An 18,156-nucleotide genomic window follows, 5' to 3' on the forward strand; every position below is an offset into this window, starting at 1 on the left:
GTTCGTTATTTTTCCGTGCATGTGCGGATAAAATGACGAGCACTTCTGGACAAAACTTGGCAGGCAGAGAGTTTCAACGCCCAGGCTGGGGCGTCAAAGTTTTCGGCGCCCAGCTGTGGGCGCTAAAAATGATTTCTGGGCGGATATTTTTTTTTCTTTTTTTATGCACTAAATGCTACTTTTTCTTTTTAGACTAACTTTAGAGGCGCTTTGCAAAGTTTCTTTTTTATTATTCACATTCTTTAATTTTTTTTAATTTTCATTTTTGAGTGTAGAATGTACTTTTCATTTGTCTTTTTTTTTATATTTGTGACTCAAGACGGTTTGAAAGATGGGTTGAATGAGATAGGGTAATTTGTATAGGTATTGGTTAAGCATAAGGATTACATCTGCTAGGATTCACATTTTACGGCCTCAGGCTAGTGTCACGAGTTTACATTAATCAAGGCCAATGAGTAGCATAGGGACGGCTCAAGGGTATATCAATAGGACGTATCCAAACAAGGTATATGGTTATTATGCTAACGGTGATGTAATAATGGGTTTGGGCTTTGGAAATAATGGGTACGACGCACGTGTCAATGGCCGTGCGTGGTTTGCGGTTGACAACAAGTTCAAGAACAAGAGTCGAGGTAATGGTTTCTTGGGTTATGGTAATGAGAACATGGATGGGTTAAATGAGCTGAACAGGGACCCCAGAGCGAAGGCGTCTAAGCGCATAAGGATTGGAAAGGGTAGACATTGTAGAATTTTATGATTTAGATTGGTTGACTCAATTCTTTTCCTTCGTTTATTTGGGTAAATTTCGCACTTTGGGAGGTACGGGCTAAATATTTCATAGCTCGCTCTTTTCGCTTCCCTTGTCTTTTTCTTTTTAAGTATTTCATGGCTCGCTCTTTTCGCTCTCCCTTTTCTCTTTCTATTTTTTTATTTTTGCTTGGGATTTCTTCCCAACATAAATCCTTCAAATTTTTTATTCGGGCTAAAAGGTAGATGGTTGTGGTTTTTGAGTCACGAGGCGAGACTGAGTGAGCCTCGTTTGGTAGGCCTATAGTGGACCTTTAACTTTAGTAGGCCTAGGGTGGACCTTTAGCTTTAGTAGGCCTAGGGTGGACCTTTAAATTGTCTTACTTTGCAAGCGTATTTAGTCGTTTCTGAAAATGTGCAAATAGCGTAGATTCAAAATGTTATTTTTACCTTATTGAAATTTAACGAAAGAATTACATCGAAAATATTTTTTTGTTTCTTTTCAGACTCCACTTTCTGGGATTTAATGGGAAGTTGTGATTTAGACTCGAACTTTCATTAATCTCTCTGATTATGACCCGTGTATGAATACAAGGAGGTGGCCTAGACTCAAAATAATGACGTGGCGTAAGCCTATAATACTTGACCAAACGACTCTCAGATTTAGGCTAATTGGACCATAACTTTCGTTGGTTGACACTTTAGATTTTAACCCTTGGGTGTTCATTTGTCATGCGCCATTTTGCTTAATGTTGGCAAGGTAGTTAATTGGGGAGATAGAATTTTTATTTTTGCAAGACTAGAATCATTAGTGCGGCTTCTCTCTTAGTGTGTATTGCTTTACCCCAATGGTAGCCTTATGCTATGCCGATTTGGGTATTTTCATGGTTGGTCATGTTGCATTCATGGAAAATCTTTTAGTCCGTACTCAGTAGTATTTCAAGGAGCGAGTGACTCGAGAGGACTATGATAGTCGTGACCCGATGTGATTATAAGCCTTGGGGCCATTAATTTTTTCTTTGCCAATGGTATTAACACCTTAGGTTCACTTTGGGGGTTGTGCGACTATGGGGGAATGATTTCCAGAATGTGACCGTTTCCATTTTGCAAATACTATAATATATTCTTTTTATTGGTGAGAGAGAGTATTGAGGCCGTGGATTCCTAGCAAGGGATTACATATGGGTGCTCATTGATTTAAATGTTAGGAAGGGAGACTCAATATGGTTTAACCTTTTAACTTGCAGAACGACACCAAGCATTAAGACCGATTCTATGGATAAGACAACTAAGACTTAGGATTTGGATTGTACTTTGGCATAGCCTAGTCTAGACTCGGATTTATTTGAACATTTATTTTTTTCTTGAAGACTTTATTCGAACATTGTTTTTTTTAATACTTTGCCCACGTGACATTCAATGTCGTTTAATTAGCATGCTCGGTTTTGGTGCCGAGCATTGTCGTCGTAGGAGGCCTAACAACGACACAAAAGAGTTATTTATTTTTATTGTTTAGTCGCTTTTAGAGTCGAGTGCCTTTTCATACGCCCTTGCAGCAATTTTTACGAAAAGTTTTTTTGCTACGTGTTTTTTTTTTTTGCGCGGGCACCGAGGCTGCTGTGCCTGACCAAAAGGCCAAGCAGCAACTTCAGTGCCCAGCGTCGGGCGTGAGAAATTCTGGCGCCCATCCAGGGGCGTTGAAAATGCGTCCCTGGCTGGTTCTCGTTTTCTGTTTGCGTCTACTTTTGTTTATGCGGCTTCGATTTTGCGTGCTTGCCTAATAACGTCCTTTACGCGTTGTGCAGCGTTTGTGGGATTCGTTACAGGCCATCCCGAGCGTCGCTTATTTTTGTGGCGATCATTCGGGTTTGCGGAACACGTATTTCGGTATAACTCTTTGGCAAATTGGTTTATGATTGTTTGGGCAATTTTCAAGGTCGTTGGTTTTTCTAGGATAATTTGTCACACGCAATCATATATTTCGCTACACATAACTAACATTCCATCATGAGGCAATAATAATATGTCATGTAGTTTATGATAGGCTTCTATGGGTAGTTATTTGCGCCTGGCTTGGTACCGCTTATATCGTAGATCCAACACATGCCCCGGTCGAGGTAGTGTCTTCAACAGACGAATTTCGCTCAAGAGGCCAACCCGCAAGTGCAAGCCAAGGGGGCATGCAGGCGAGAGGGACCTAATGAGCGAGCGATTGGGTTCGGGATAGGTGTACTACCTGCACAAGTACCGAGTGGGCAACATGCGCGGCGTATGCACCCCCCTATTGGCGGAAAAAGGTATCCTTAGTCCCAACTCCCGGGGGAGTCGAGATTCGTTATGCTGTTCTGCCCGTTCACATTAATATGCTGATTTTCAGGTCGTCCCAACTTGATTGGGAAATAAACGCGGGGTAGGATCGTTTCACCCTTCGGCTATTTTGATTACCTACAAGCACGAGTATTTCCTTCACTATCCCCAATTGAGTCGCCACTGTGAGGGGGTCGAAAAAGCACGAGGCTAATGCGTGACCTCGTCCCTCGTGGGTGTGACGATTCTTTTGTTCAATCAAGTGTAATTGGATTTCCTGTGAGTATACACCCAATTGACTAGTAATATAGGAGTCGCCATTCAGTTTTTAACGACAATGAGAAAAACTGACAAAACCCGGTTCTCCAGAAGCAGGATATCCTTATTAGCTCAGCATAAATAATTGAAGGGACATGCGTTAACTATTAAACTAATCTGAGTTGATTTTAGCAATATGCAACATATAATACTAGATCGATCGCGATTATCTGATTTAGATAGCATTAAGGGACCTAGCATGATAATCCAATTTCCCAAAAATATTATATTTATTAGGCGTGATAGAACAATCAGATTTGGTTAGTTTAACAGCTCATAAAAAGGGCGAGGAAAGCAGTTAAATCATCGAAAAGGGACACATTATGACGCACCCTTGAGAGGTGCGTCACGGTTCTCAGAAAAATAACCACTTTGACTTTGCTATTTCTCCTTTTTATTTAACGAATCTCAAATTATGGGACAGGATACGTTCTGTTCGATTTATGGATCGATTGCGACAGAACGCGTGAACAATTTCGCAGCGTGAGGCTTAGGCTAAGGGGTGGAGTCAATACTCAGAATATGAATTGTGTGTTGTGTTCCTTTCACGTCGAATTTAGGGGTCTATTTATAGGAAAGAGTTCGTGGAAAGATAGAATTGCAGAGTTCTAATCCACAAAGAATTAGGAAAAAACACGTACCCAGGTATTTTCAGCGCCCAGGCCTGGGCGCCGAAGATTTCGGCGCCCAGAGCCAGGCGTTGAAAATAGGGTCTGGGCTGTTTTCTTAGTCAGATTCGGATTCCTGAAATCCGTAGAGTTTGAGACTTAATCGAGTCTTTTAGTGCGTATCAATTTCATGACGAAATGCGTCTGGGCCCGTTACGAACTCTAGGCTCGTTAGGATTTTAATTAATACGTAACTCTTATATCCGAATCATATTAGGAATAGGATTCTCACAGTTTTCTATCTCATTTAGGATTTATGTTCGAGTGCAACACTTAATTCTGACAGGTTTCTATCTTTTACGACTTGCCACTTTTAACAGCTGCCCATTACGGCAGTTACTATTTTTAGCAGGTTTCCATAAATAGCAGGTTTCGGGTGAAATGAAAAGGGGAATCGAGATTTGTTATTTTATAGGAGATGCGTTGTCAAGTGGAGATTTACGTTTTCATCATCGAACCTTTCCCTTTCGGGAATGGGGACAAAAGTAGGTGTCTACACAGCCCAAGGCCTAGATTTCACAAAACGCGGAACAGGAAAGGACTTAAGACCGTGTTGCTAAACACGAGGCCCTATTGCAAGTAGGATCAAGCCCAAAGCACCTTTAGCTCCCAAATAAGCAAAAAAATAATAAACATTAAAACTTGGTCGAAACTTAGACTCGTCTCAGAAAATGCTTATGTACACTTTTCAAAAAAAAAACAAGTTAAATATCATGGTCATTCTTCGAAACACCAAAAATGTGTATTGTTAAGTCGTTGGTTTTCCAAATAAAAAATGTTTGTCTGTCAAAGGATTAATACGGGCCAAGCTAAAGTCGGATGTCGCCTGAAAACTAAAGTCGCACTCCACGGCTTCGCTAAAGTAGAACACTACTATAAAAGGTCGCTCGCACATACGAGCATGACCCCAAACATGATTACAAGATGCGAAAAACGACCGACGAGCCCCAGTGCTTGGGGGCTCGCGGAAAATAGACTCTAACAAGGAGCGCACAATCGAAATCACATTCTCGGACTGCGCCATACACCATATCATGTTTGGATATCTAAAAAAAAAACAGGTTCGACCTCAGGGAAAGGTCGTCATTGACACTTGTGCACGGTCCTCTGATCAAAGACCAAGTAGTGGCAAAATTGAGCCGTAAAGACTAGCTCAAAATCACGAAAGCAGACGGTCGCAAGACAAAGGTCCGTCTGAACACGTTATCAGCCCACGTTCAGGTTACAACTAAATTCGAGCATCCCAAAATTGAGCCGTAAAGACTAGCTCAAACCACGAAACCAGACGGTCGCAAGACAAAAGTCCGTCTGAACACGTTGTCAGCCCACGTTCAGGTTACAACTAAATTCGAGCATCCCTCGAAAGAATTCTCTCTTGCAAGAATGGATAAAAAGAAATTCTCAAAAGAAATCACAAAAATCCAAAGAAATAGGAACTTGCCCATCTTCAGTTGGCAAGACCGCGGCATGCGAATCCCAAATCAAAAAGACGAATTCAGGTTCGCTCACCTCCAGCGAGAGGGGCGTCCACCCTTAGCGGACACGGCTCGCCCACCTTTAGCGGGCGGGATCTGCGTCACTAGCCGCGCAGGTCCTCAGTTTTCCAAAAATGAAGTCTTCAAAAACAAAATGAAAACAGGCTCGCCATCTTCAGCCGGCGGGGTCTACGGCACAAATCACGTAGGTCCTTATTTTCAAAAACACAAAACAAATTTCAAAATAGATTCGTCCACTTCTATCGGACGGGGTGTCCACCCTTAGCGGACAGGTTCGCCGTCTTTAGCCGGCGGAGTCTACGTCACAAACCGCGTAGGTCTTTATCTTCAAAATTTCAAAAACAGATTCGTCCACTTCTATCGGACGGGATGTCCACCCTTAGCGGACAGGCTCGCCATCTTTAGCCGGCGGGGTCTGCGTCACTAACTGCGCAGGTCCTTAGTCGCTGCAGCGATAACTTTTTCTGGTTTTCCCTTTTCCAAAAATTAAAAGGATTGGTTTTCCCTTTTTTTCCAAAAAAAGAGCGATGTGCTGGATTTTCCTTCGTTTTACGTCCCATAAAAACAAGGGGGTTTTCTCGTTTAGCTAACCCTGAAAATGAGAATCTTTAAAAACATTTTTACCTCGTGATTGGGCTTTGCCAGGCCCAATTACACTTTATAGCTTTGATTTCGAAAACATCTGTAACTACTCCCAATGACAAAGTGAGGGAGTTTCTACGCCTCTTTAGATACTTCCAATGACACGTGAGGGATATGTCGACATTTCAAGTGATGACCCTTAAGTCAAATGTTATCACTCGGGGGCTCGTGAGACCCTCGCAAAACAGGTCACATACACCATGGCTTGTGTGACGCACTCCGTCTAATACTTTGACCAACGTCTTATTCCAAGACTCAGTCAAAGTGGGGACTAACTGTAGACACCTACTTTTGTCCCCATTCCCGAAAGGGAAGGTTCGATGATGAAAGCATAAATCTCCACTTGACAACGCATCTCCTATAAAATAACGAATCTCAATTCCCCTTTTCATTTCACCCGAAACTTGCTATTTATAGAAACCTGCTAAAAATAGTAACTGTTGTAAAGGGTAGCTTCTAAAAGTGGCAAGTCATAAAAGATAGAAACCTGTCAGAATTAGGTGTTGCATTCCGACATAAATCCTAAATGAGATAGAAAACTGCGAGAATCCTATTCCTAATATGATTCGGAAATAAGAGTTACGTATTAATTAAAATCCTAACGAGCCTAGAGTTCGTAACGGGCCCAGACGCATCCCGTCACAAGATTAATACGCACTAAAAAACTCGATTAAGTCTCAAACACTACGGATTTCAGGAATCTGAATCTGACTAAGAAAACAGCCCAGACCCTATTTTCAACGCCTGGCTCTGGGCGCCGAAATCTTCGGCGCCCAGGCCTGGGCGCTGAAAATACCTGGGTACGTGTTTTTTCCTAATTCTTTGTGGATTAGAACTCTGCAATTCTATCTTTCCACGAACTCTTTCCTATAAATACAGCCCCAAATTCGACGTAAAAAGGACACACAACACACAATTCATATTCTGAGTATTGACTCCAACCCTTAGCCTAAGCCTCACGCTGCGAAATTGTTCACGCGTTCTGTCGCAATCGATCCATAAATCGAACAGAACGTATCCTGTCCCATAATTGAGATTCGTTAAATAAAAAGGAGAAATAGCAAAGTCAAAGTGGTTAGTTTTCTGAGAACCGTGACGCACCTCTCAAGGGTGCGTCGTAATGTGTCCCTTTCCGATGATTTAACTGCTTTCCTCGCCCTTTTTATGAACTGTTAAACTAACTAAATCTGATTGTTCTATCACGCCTAACAAATATAATATTTTTGGGAAATTGGATTATCATGCTAGATCCCTTAATGCAATCTAAATCAGATACTCGCGATCGATCTAGTATTATATGTTGCATATTGCTAAAATCAACTCAGGTTAGTTTAATAGTCAACGCATGTCCCTTCAATTATTTATGCTGAGCTAGTAAGGATATCCTGCCTCTGGAGTTATCGACGAGCGAAGTACTCCTCTCGGTAGTTACAGTCCCCCGAACCCTCAATCTCTACCTTGCGGGTGTATGTTGAGAGATCCCCACACCAGGGATCACAAGGGAACCTACGGCCGTCGTGGTCAAACATAATTGCACTCCCTTTATGTCACGATAACCGGGTTTTGTCAGTTTTTCTCATTGTTGTTAAAAACTGAATGGCGACTCCTATATTACTAGTCAATTGGGTGTAAACTCACAGGAAATCCAATTACACTTGATTGAATAAAAAGAATCGTCACACCCACGAGGGACGAGGTCACGCATTAGCCTCGTGCTTTTTCGACCCCCTCACACACGGAGGGCGCCAAATTGTTTTGGACAAATTTTACCTAGGGTTGAATTTGTCGGAGGGAGGGGGTGCTAACAATCCGAATAAGCAAGACAGTATAAAGATGGAGAGAACAAGGATATGAAACTCTTACCGAAAAAGGGGGAGAGGAGTAGTTTTTTATATGTAGTGTGAATGTGTATGAATCCGTGTCCCTAGACTAAAATAGCTAAGCCATTTTATAGGCTTTTCGTAATAAGAGTGTAATGTTCACACTTAATTGTACATAATTAGGCATTAAATGAGTAATGATGGCTTGCTTATCAATGGTTCGTAACCGCTGCATTTAATCAAGGAGTAATTGGGTGTAACACCCATATCATTCAATCGCTTGTAACCGTTCATTTACTTCAGCCGTTTCCCTTGGTCAACGCCCATAGCCTTTATTACTGTCTTGATGGTTGTCATATGGCCCTTTGAATGGTCCACCTTGCCACGTCACGGGGACGTTATTTTACCGCCCAAACACTACCCTACTTCAAATTTACATCAATCCAATTATTTTGCATATGTTTTCAGAGTAGAGATACTTCCTCTGTTTTTTTAATTGTTCCAACTTGTCACATTCAGCCGTTTCCCCATCCCACAACTTTAATACTTTATTGACTAAGTTGTTGTTTGGTTGCAATTAATTAGAGGAGAGAGATTCAAATTGTGTAATTAGAGGTGAAAAGTACAGAGAAGCAATGAGGGAGGAGGGTGAAAGAGAGATAATGAAGAGGAAGAAATGGTTGGGAATATGAAAAGAGAGAGAGAGTATCGAGTGAAAATGGAGGGAAAGGGAGGAAAAACATAAGATGGTTGACCTGTCGTTGGAAAGCTCTTTAAGTCTACTTTCTAGCCCAAGCAAAATCGTCTCATTTCGATATGTAGAACTTAAGATATCATCAAAAGAGTGAACGCTTGTCCGATTTGATGCTTAGAAAAATAACGTTTAGCTTCATTGTTGACTCAAGATTATTTCTAGAGACATGTAGTGATCCTCAAGTCAACATCCCATCCGTTCATCATCCAAATCAACTATGAACACTCCGAAAGAATCCAAATGATCATAAAATCACCTGAAATATTAAAGAAAACACAAACGGGGCGTAATAGAGTACAATAACGACAACTTATGCAAATGTGACTCTAAATGCAACTAAAATGAGACGAATGCCTAGAAACGCAACCTAAAAGCTCCTAAAATACCCTATACAAATAAGATTCATCAAATTCCCCCAAGCTAGACTGTTGCTTGTCCCCAAGCAACACTAAATCGAAGACAGAGAAATGATACACACATGACTTTCAATGAACCTGAACAAACCTACTCAACTCTCGGGCAAACAATTAAACAAAGTTATTGAGACAGAAATTTAGCTCGCATAGAAATAGAACCACGAGACATCATGATCCACAATTGAAACAACCAAGCTTAGCCACAAACTGTTCTCAATCAAGCTAGTCGTCGCCGCATACCTTGTAGAATATAAATATATGATGCAACATGGGGTAAGATGACAATAGCAAGAAACAATTTTTGCTCAATCACAAAACAAACATGCCGATCAAGAGGTCTTTATAATAATCTTGTAATGGGGCTAGGTAAAAAGAAAGGGTAGGACATAATTTGGGTAAAAGTGAGAGTAATGTCCAACTTGGGGAGCAAAGGTGAACTATATGTGTCGGCGTGATAATGCCGAAAATCCAACTCCATCGAACCATGAACTCGAACAATCAACCAAGTTATAACCAAGGGGAAGAACATAATATAATGTCAATGATCTTTCTTCAATCCCCTTTCCTTGCCTTCAAATTATATACAAGAACGAAAGACATACATTTTTTTTGATTTTTCTTTGATTTTCTCTTTTTTTTTCTTTTTTTTTTTCTATTTTTTTCGTGTATGAAAATGAAACTAAAGAATGAAATCGAAAGTACATAAATAAATCTAATGCTAACTGTTACAAGCTTGGGTGCCAACAATAATATACACCATTTCTGAACCACAAATCCAAACATAGCCTCGAACCACGAACTATTGGCTTAGTGTGCCAATCAATCAACATCAATGAAACCATTACGAACACCGAAGCTCCCCCAAGCCAGACTCGGGACAAGTAACCAACGGGGCTAATAAGGCTCAATTTTGTGGAGTTAAAAGAATAAACGGACAAGGCTACAACATGGGTATGAAAGGCAGGAACTGATGTTTCTAAATTCGTCTGAAGGCTTCCTAAGAGAATGGCCTCTGTCATACGCGGCATGCGTGAGTTGCAACTAAGATACTAATGAATCTCAAGCCAAAATCATACGGTAACAAGTCACATCAATCACACAAACACATAGTAAGGTGACCTACAAGATAATTGGCTAGCTATTCTTGACACGAGACCAACATCTTACCGCATACCATTCAATTGGTTCACACAATGCCAAGCAGTTATCAATGTATAACATGACCGACTGAATTTCAGAATCATAACTAAGTTTAAAAGAAGCTCAAGAGAGTCAAATAAAGCCCGAACACGGTTTGAAAGTCGAATGCATGACACAAAGGCGCACGAATGAAAATGAAATGCAACTAGAATGAAACATTAATATTAAGAAAGCAATACATTTTTTTCGTTGTACGTAAACTCCCACCCCTAGTGAGTGGTACAAAGCGCACAACACCTATTAAACAATAAAACTAGACTAAAGTGCAACTAACATGCGCAAACTGATGATGACAAATATCCTCCCCCAAGCTAAACAACACATTGTCCTCAATGTGAACAAAGAGGATGCAAAAAACAACATGAGAATAGGAGAGAAAGACAACTCACAAACAAGGAGCTTAGCACCAAAGGCTTTTGACGCCACTGCCACGATGTGGTAATGAAACAAGCCAAGAAACCTAACAATGCTTGTACCTAGAGAGATATTTCATCACTTAAGCACACATTAGGTGGTTAGTCATAAAAAAGGAATTAAAACAGTAAACCAGGTTGCCTCCCGGTAAGCGCTGATTTTTAAGGTCCCGCACGACCCTAGTCAAATTGTCAGAAGAATCCAACACCTTGAGTAGTTTATCAAATGCCCCTGCAAACATATCATTGAGCACTACATATGGCTTGAGTAAAATCACATTCATCTTCTCAAATAGGGTATTAGATAAATAAGCAGAAAAACCAAAATCAAAAGAAAAAGAATAAGAAGAAGAAGAAAAAGAAAAAGAAAAAGAAAAAGGAGAATATTTACAACTTCCCTCTAATTGCTCCTCGGGCAATGTCAACGTTTTAGAATGAGCATCAAGGTCGGCAAGGTCAAATGTATCATGTAATGGAGACCTATTGATAAAGTGCAAAAGACTTAACATGGGGGATGTAGGAAAAAGATCAAGCCTTCGCGAGAACGGGACATAGGTGGGAGGAGATCTAGGCTCAACATTAATGCTTTTACCCATAATTCCACCCTCGTGAATAAACTTGTCACTAAAATCTTCAACCAAAAGTTTCGCAACCAATGGTTTCTCAACCAACAATTCTACAACCTTTAGCGATTCTTCATCCTCCAAAGTCTCCGTTATGTCCAACTTTTCCTCATTAGTACCAAAAGTCAAATGATAACCTTCCTCTAATGAACTAACATTCTCAACAAATCCACCATCATCATTATCATCATTATAAAGGATTTTCATGTCACAATAAGATGGTTCGAGTTGGAAATTTTGCATATCAAATCGAAGGAAAGGGTTGACAGTACTAACATATGACTCGTTATAGGGACAAAGAGAAGTATCATGGTCATGACAATGACAATAAGAACAATAATACGGGGGAGGGGTGTGAGTTTGAGGAATAGGAAAAGAGAAATTTTGCAGAGTAGGTTCAACAAACATTGTCATCTCCCACTCATATGTATCCCTAGCTAATTGCTCAATCAAATCCCAACACTCTGCTGGAGTCTTCTCCACAAATATATAACTACTCATGGAATCCAACACCAATCTTGTATCTTCATTCAATCCCTCATAAATCACCATACATAGTTCCCATTGTTCAAAAATATGATTTGGACCAAGAAAATCTCCAAGCCTATAATAATATCTCCAAAACACTTCATTCTCAAATTGAGGAAAACAAATAGAAGCCATTTTATATTTAAAAAAAAAGGGGAAATTTTATACACAAACGAAAAAAAAATATATACAATGTAGCCTCACCAAAAATAAAAGCTAAAAAGAAAAATAAAACCGTCTCCCCGGCAACGGCGCCAAAATTTGATAGGTTGTCGTACACCTGTCAAAAATAAAATCCTAACGAATCCTCCTAACAATGTAGTAGGGTAAGTAGGGTCGAATCCACAGAGAGATGGCTATTTAAATCTAGCTTTCAAAGTACGGTGAAACTAACGATGTCACGAAATTTAGGATTGAAGGTTTAAACTAAAATAAAAAGGAAAACAAATTAAAAGATCTAGGGCAATGGTTCACCATGTTTATAGTTCAAAATCAATCAAAACATCATCAACAATTCAAGTATTCAGAGTATCTAGAGCACGAGTTAATCCTGCGGTCGGGTCTTAACGCTCTCAATTCAACATATGCAGTACGGTCTCTAACATAATCAGAATTGCTAGTTGTAGGTAAGCTTCTAAAATTCGATCTTTCGATTCTAAATCCTATTAGCATGATTTAATCAAACAATTGATCAGATTGCAAAGATTAACAATATAAACCTAATCAACTAGAAATATCAATGAATAATCAAACCATCAACAATAATAATAAGGATTCATAATATAAACATGGATTCCCAAACCCTAGAAAGCGAACTACTCAATCATGAAACAAACAATGAAAACCAAATCTAAGAATGAAAACATAATTAAAAGCAATAAATAAAATAAAGAGAAAATTCGATAATACCTCAAAGAGTTACATTAATGGAGTTTGAAGAAAATCTAGGGTTCATGAAGGAGAAGAGAAAAAGAACGTGAAAGAGGAGTTCTAAGGGAATTGAAAACGTAAAGGAAAATAAAAAGCATGAGGGAAAAATAATTCCCTTCAAGTATTTATAGTTTTCTATTTTCTAAAATAAAAAGTAAATATAAGAAAATAAGAAAATAAAGTAGAAGTCGTCAATGATTGGTCGATGGCGTGATGACGTGGCGATGAAAAACCCGACGGCGAGAGAGACGTACGCAATGTGGTATTCGTCGACTTGGGCGCACTGTGGGCGCAGCCTTGCGCTGTGAGCAGGCCAGCAACCGCTTAGTGAAGCGTGAGTGAGATGTGGGCGCAGCGATGTTGCTGTGGGCGCAGCACTTGGGCTGTGGGCGCATCGAAGAAGAAAATGTGCGCTGTGGGCGCAGCACATCGCTGTGAGCAGGTCAAGCGCTTGGCAATGCTAGCGAGGGAGTGATGTGGGCGCAGCGCGCTCAGGTACCTCGCAGCTAGGGGGATGTGGGCGCATTGTTGTGAGATGAGGGCGCAGCGTTGTGGGATGTGGGCGCATCTCACATTCGTGTCACCTTTGTTTATGTCATAACTCTCGTTCTACAATGCCCCTAGGGACGTGTGACCTATCGTTGGAAATAGAGCTGGCAAAAATTGACTCAACCCACCAACCCAACCCGAACCCAACCCAATAATAAAGGGTTGGGTCAAGATTTTCAACCCGTTTAATTAAATGGGTCAACCCAACCCAACCCGTTTAATTAAATGGGTTGGGTCAGGTTGAAATTTTCAACCCGAAAACAACCCGTCTAACCCGTTTAAGTGCAAGATAGTATGTAATATATATATGTATAATGTGATTTGAAAGATTTTATTTCTCATTTTCCCTTCAACATTGAATAATTATTTGACGTTTTGATTCATGTCAAATACATATTGAAAAATTACTTTTTGCAATGAGATATGCCATAACAAAATCACCTCGCAATTCTATATTCAAATCAATTTACAATTAAAAGTGGGAAAAAAAATTAAACGGGTCAACTTCAGGTCAACCCGTTTATAGTTGGGTTGGGTTGGGTTGAAAATCTCAACCCGTTTAATTAAACAGGTCGGGTTGGGTTGGGAAAATCTCAACCCGTTTATAAATGGGTCGACCTGATTTCGACCCAACCCAACCCATTGCCAGCTCTAGTTGGAAAGCTCTTTAAGTCTACTCTCTAGCCCAATCAAAATCGTCTTATTTCGATATGTAGAACTTAAGATATCATCAAAAGAGTGAACGCTTGTCCGATTTGATGCTTAGAAAAATAACGTTTAGCTTCATTGTTGACTCAAGATTATTTCTAGAGACATGTAGTGATCCTCAAGTCAACATCCCATCCGTTCATCATCCAAATCAACTATGAACACTCCGAAAGCATCCAAATGATCATAAAATCACCTGAAATATTAAAGAAAACACAAACGGGGCGTAATAGAGTACAATAACGACAACTTATGCAAATGTGACTCTAAATGCAACTAAAATGAGACGAATGCCTAGAAATGCAACCTAAAAGCGCCTAAAATACCCTATACAAATAAGATTCATCAATGGTCGTTGGATGTGGGACCCACAAACGGAAGTTCTGACGGAAGTTAACATTAGGTGGTGATTTCCTTAACGGAGAAAGTTTAAGGTGGTTATTTTAAAAAAAAAAAAAAAAACTTATAAGGTGGTTATTTCAAAAGTGACAACTTCAAAAGGTGGTTTTATCCAAAAAATCCAATTTTTAAATCTAATTCACATTTTTAATGAAATTGAAACAACTGTGGGATCCAAACTTTTGAATCCTTTATGGATTTTTTGGATAAAACCATCTTATAAAGTTGGCTCTTTTGAAATATCCACCTTATAAAGTTTTCTTTTGTTAAATAACCACCTTAAACTTACCTCCGTTAAGAAATCACCACCTAATTTGAACTTCCGTCAAAACTCCGTTTGTGGACCCACTTCTAACGATTCTTTTGACTTTCCCTCATTTCTTCCTTCCTTCTTCCTCCTACTAACACGTTCCTCCATTAACAAACCTTGCAATTTTTTTCTTTTCAAATTCCCCCAATTTAATCAATTTCTCTTCGAATTTTCCAAGTAATTTTATTTTAGCTGACAAATTTCGGCAATTTTCCCCATTTATCAGCATGGTGCGCGTAGTGAAGCGGGTAATTTGTGAAATTATGAAGTTAGGGTTCTTCGTATGTAAAATTTGGGGATTTTTTTTAATTTGGGGTTTAAAATCAATTGATTGTTGCAGGTTGATGGACCACGGTCAGCAAGTTGTTTGATCTACAAGAATTGTCACCCGAATAATGCTGCAAACATGTAGGACTACACTTATGTAATCTGATGGTTAGCTTGTCAAACAGGGAAACCATTTTCACAAATTTCTCACAATATAGCACATAAATCGTTAACCGTAAGAATACAACAGACTAGTATTGGTTCCACTATTATAATTATACCAATATACCTTTTCAAAAGAGATCGAGAATACACACAATTTGAGGAATCTTGACCAAATGTTATGAACAAGGAGCAGCAACCATGCAATCGGGCATGACACTATGAAGTTCACCAATATTTAACCAAATAATGTAACCTCAAATCCCACAAGATAACATATTACATCTGTATAACAACAAAATTCTAATCTATAGAAAATGTAGATACTAATACAATACTTTTAAGACTCCAGCAACAATTGTATGTATTTCACAAGTAGATAAGTTGTCTAACCCATCAATTCTTTTTCTTAATCCTCCAGGAATTCCTCCTCGTCATCTCCGTATTTATCCTCCTCATTAGTTGCGTCCTGGCATTGCTAGTACTCAGAAACTAAATCATTCATGTTTCTTTCTGCTTTAGTGGACTCCATCTAGTCCATTCCTTCGCCAGTGTACCAATGCAAGAAGGCCTTTCTACGGAACATGGCAGTGAACTGCTCACTTACACGGCGGAACATTTCTTGAATACTATTAAAAAACCTGAAATCTCGTCTTTACAACCCAAAGAGGATTTGTAATAGTGACTGTAGAAACACCAGCTCTAGAAGCCGCAATCATATTTGCACCCACTGAAAGTTGTTGATTCCCATCTACTAATGCACCACAACTGGAAAAACGTTACAAGATTGCACAAAGAATAAGATAGTTAAATAACTTAAGTTGGAAATGCTCCATTTAACTTCCATATTAAAAAAATAAAAACAGAGCAATTCCATCTTAAAAAATAATGTGATGGTCAGCAACTAACCATCAGATCCAAGAAGGCCCTTAAGTTGTTCGTACAAAGTAAAGTACACCTGCAATCAATGTAGAGTCAGTCACTTAGATGACATCAGATGAAAGAAGGATAAATCCATCAAACAATGCCAAACAGAATGCTAGGCTGCACATAATAGACAATTAGGGTGTGTTTGGTACGATCACAGGAAAGAAAACGGAGTGAAATCAGTTATGAGAGAGGAAAGGTAACAATAAGTGTTACCATTAAAAGTTGTTTGGTTTTATAAAGGAATGGAATCCCAGTACTTTGTATTTTGTAACACAGTATATTTGGAAAAACCAAAATAAACATAAAATCTCCTCCCCAACATCACCTACATGTTCCCTTTTTCACCAAAACTAGAAGAACCTACTCCCTGTCTTATCAGCAAGATAATCACAAGCATTCAAAGCCAAATCTTAACACAAAATAATGTAAGACAAAAAATTGGAAATCATAACACAAAATAATTAAAGAATTTGAAAGCAGGGGGTTATCAGATTGGAAACTCTACCAGTTTTGCAAATTTCCAATTTCTTTTGCCCAGATTCAAATTCAAGAATCTTAACACCGAAATTTCAGAAGATGTTATTGGGATTCTCGGATAACTTAAATCAGATAATGAGAACAAATATACTGAACAAATTAAAGTCCAATTTGACTGAGAGACTGGGAAAGATTGAAGAGGAGAGAGACATAGAGGGAGAGAGAGATGAAAGAACTAGTACGATGTTTAGAAAACTGGAGAGGTATTTGTTTTTGTTGGGTTATGAGTGGTAACAGATAGGTGGAGTAGGTTACACCTAAGAAACGGTAAGCATTATCCAAGCCCATAAACCAAACAATGTCAAACGGTATGGCTTAACTCTGTTTCTGGGCCTTTAGAAAAGCATACCAAACATGCTCTTAGACATACGCATGATCTGGGTCATTCATAGTTATCTCTACAATGTCTATATATTACATGTAAAAAAGTAACAAATAAGCTCCCGAGTAAAAAGAGAGCCCGAGAGAAACAAATGAAAGTAAGGTTCTCGATCAAATGGCCGCAACAAGTAACAACATTTCCATCCTAGATCTTGAAGTTGACAGACTGTAAGAGGAAAGGGGTGTAATATAAACATTGAATACAATGGAAAAAATGTTGGCCAGCTGGGCAAAGCATTCCAATAAGTTTTGATAGCCAAAGAAGGCACTTGGAACCTGCTTCAGTTCTGATTTAGGTTGGTTTGACCGTGGTGTTAAAGATAATATTCCTTAAGATTGCTTACTTAGTAAAATGTGTTAATAATGCTTATCTTTTGTTTGTTAGGCTGTTTTATGTATATACTTATCATTCTCTTTGTATTTATCAATAGCATTTATTATTGAGTTATATTTATCTTCTAGGTTGTTACTAACTCCTATCTTGTAAGCCTTTTTAAAGGCATAAAGTTGTTAATAGTAAATTATCCAAAAACATTCCTAATATTATATGGTATCAGTGCAACTGATCTGAATTTTTTTTTTCCTGCTTCTGCTAAACTCCCACTCAATTTCTGGCCTCACGCCTTTGCCACTGCCACCTACTTAATTAATCGCCTTCCCACTGTCTCCCTTCAAAATAAATCTCCTTTCCTCAAAATTTTTGATACTCCCCCTAATTATCATAAGTTAAGAAATTTTGGATGCTTATGCTATCCATGGCTTCGACCCTACTCAACTCATAAGCTTCGACCCTACTCAACTCATAAGCTTCGACCCTACTCAACTCATAAGCTTGACCTGCCTCCCCCACCTCCTAAGACGGTAGTCACCTGGCTCCAAAATAACATTGTTAAACCAAATCCTAAATATGCTCATCATGCTATAGTTTCTTCTCCTCCTACTGAGCCATCGAACATTACTCAAGCATTAAAGGATCCTCAATGGCGAGCTGCCATGACGGAGGAATTCAATGCACTTACTAGAAATCAAACTTGGGAGCTTGTTTCTCCGA

At 39.2% G+C, this 18,156-nt stretch overlaps 1 long non-coding RNA gene across 1 annotated transcript; it reads right to left on the reverse strand.

The window, feature by feature from the left end:
- Positions 1 to 15,471: 15,471 nt before the first annotated feature.
- On the reverse strand, positions 15,472 to 17,563 carry LOC110806151 (uncharacterized). Its single transcript, XR_002538236.2, has 3 exons — positions 16,693 to 17,563; positions 16,167 to 16,215; positions 15,472 to 16,025 (listed from the first exon to the last, which is right to left on the reverse strand). It is a non-coding gene; the product is annotated as an uncharacterized lncRNA (long non-coding RNA).
- Between the last annotated feature and the right edge of the window lie 593 nt (positions 17,564 to 18,156).

The sequence above is a fragment of the Spinacia oleracea genome, chromosome 5 (genome assembly GCF_020520425.1).
Source record: "Spinacia oleracea cultivar Varoflay chromosome 5, BTI_SOV_V1, whole genome shotgun sequence".
Classification (NCBI taxonomy): domain Eukaryota; kingdom Viridiplantae; phylum Streptophyta; class Magnoliopsida; order Caryophyllales; family Amaranthaceae; genus Spinacia; species Spinacia oleracea.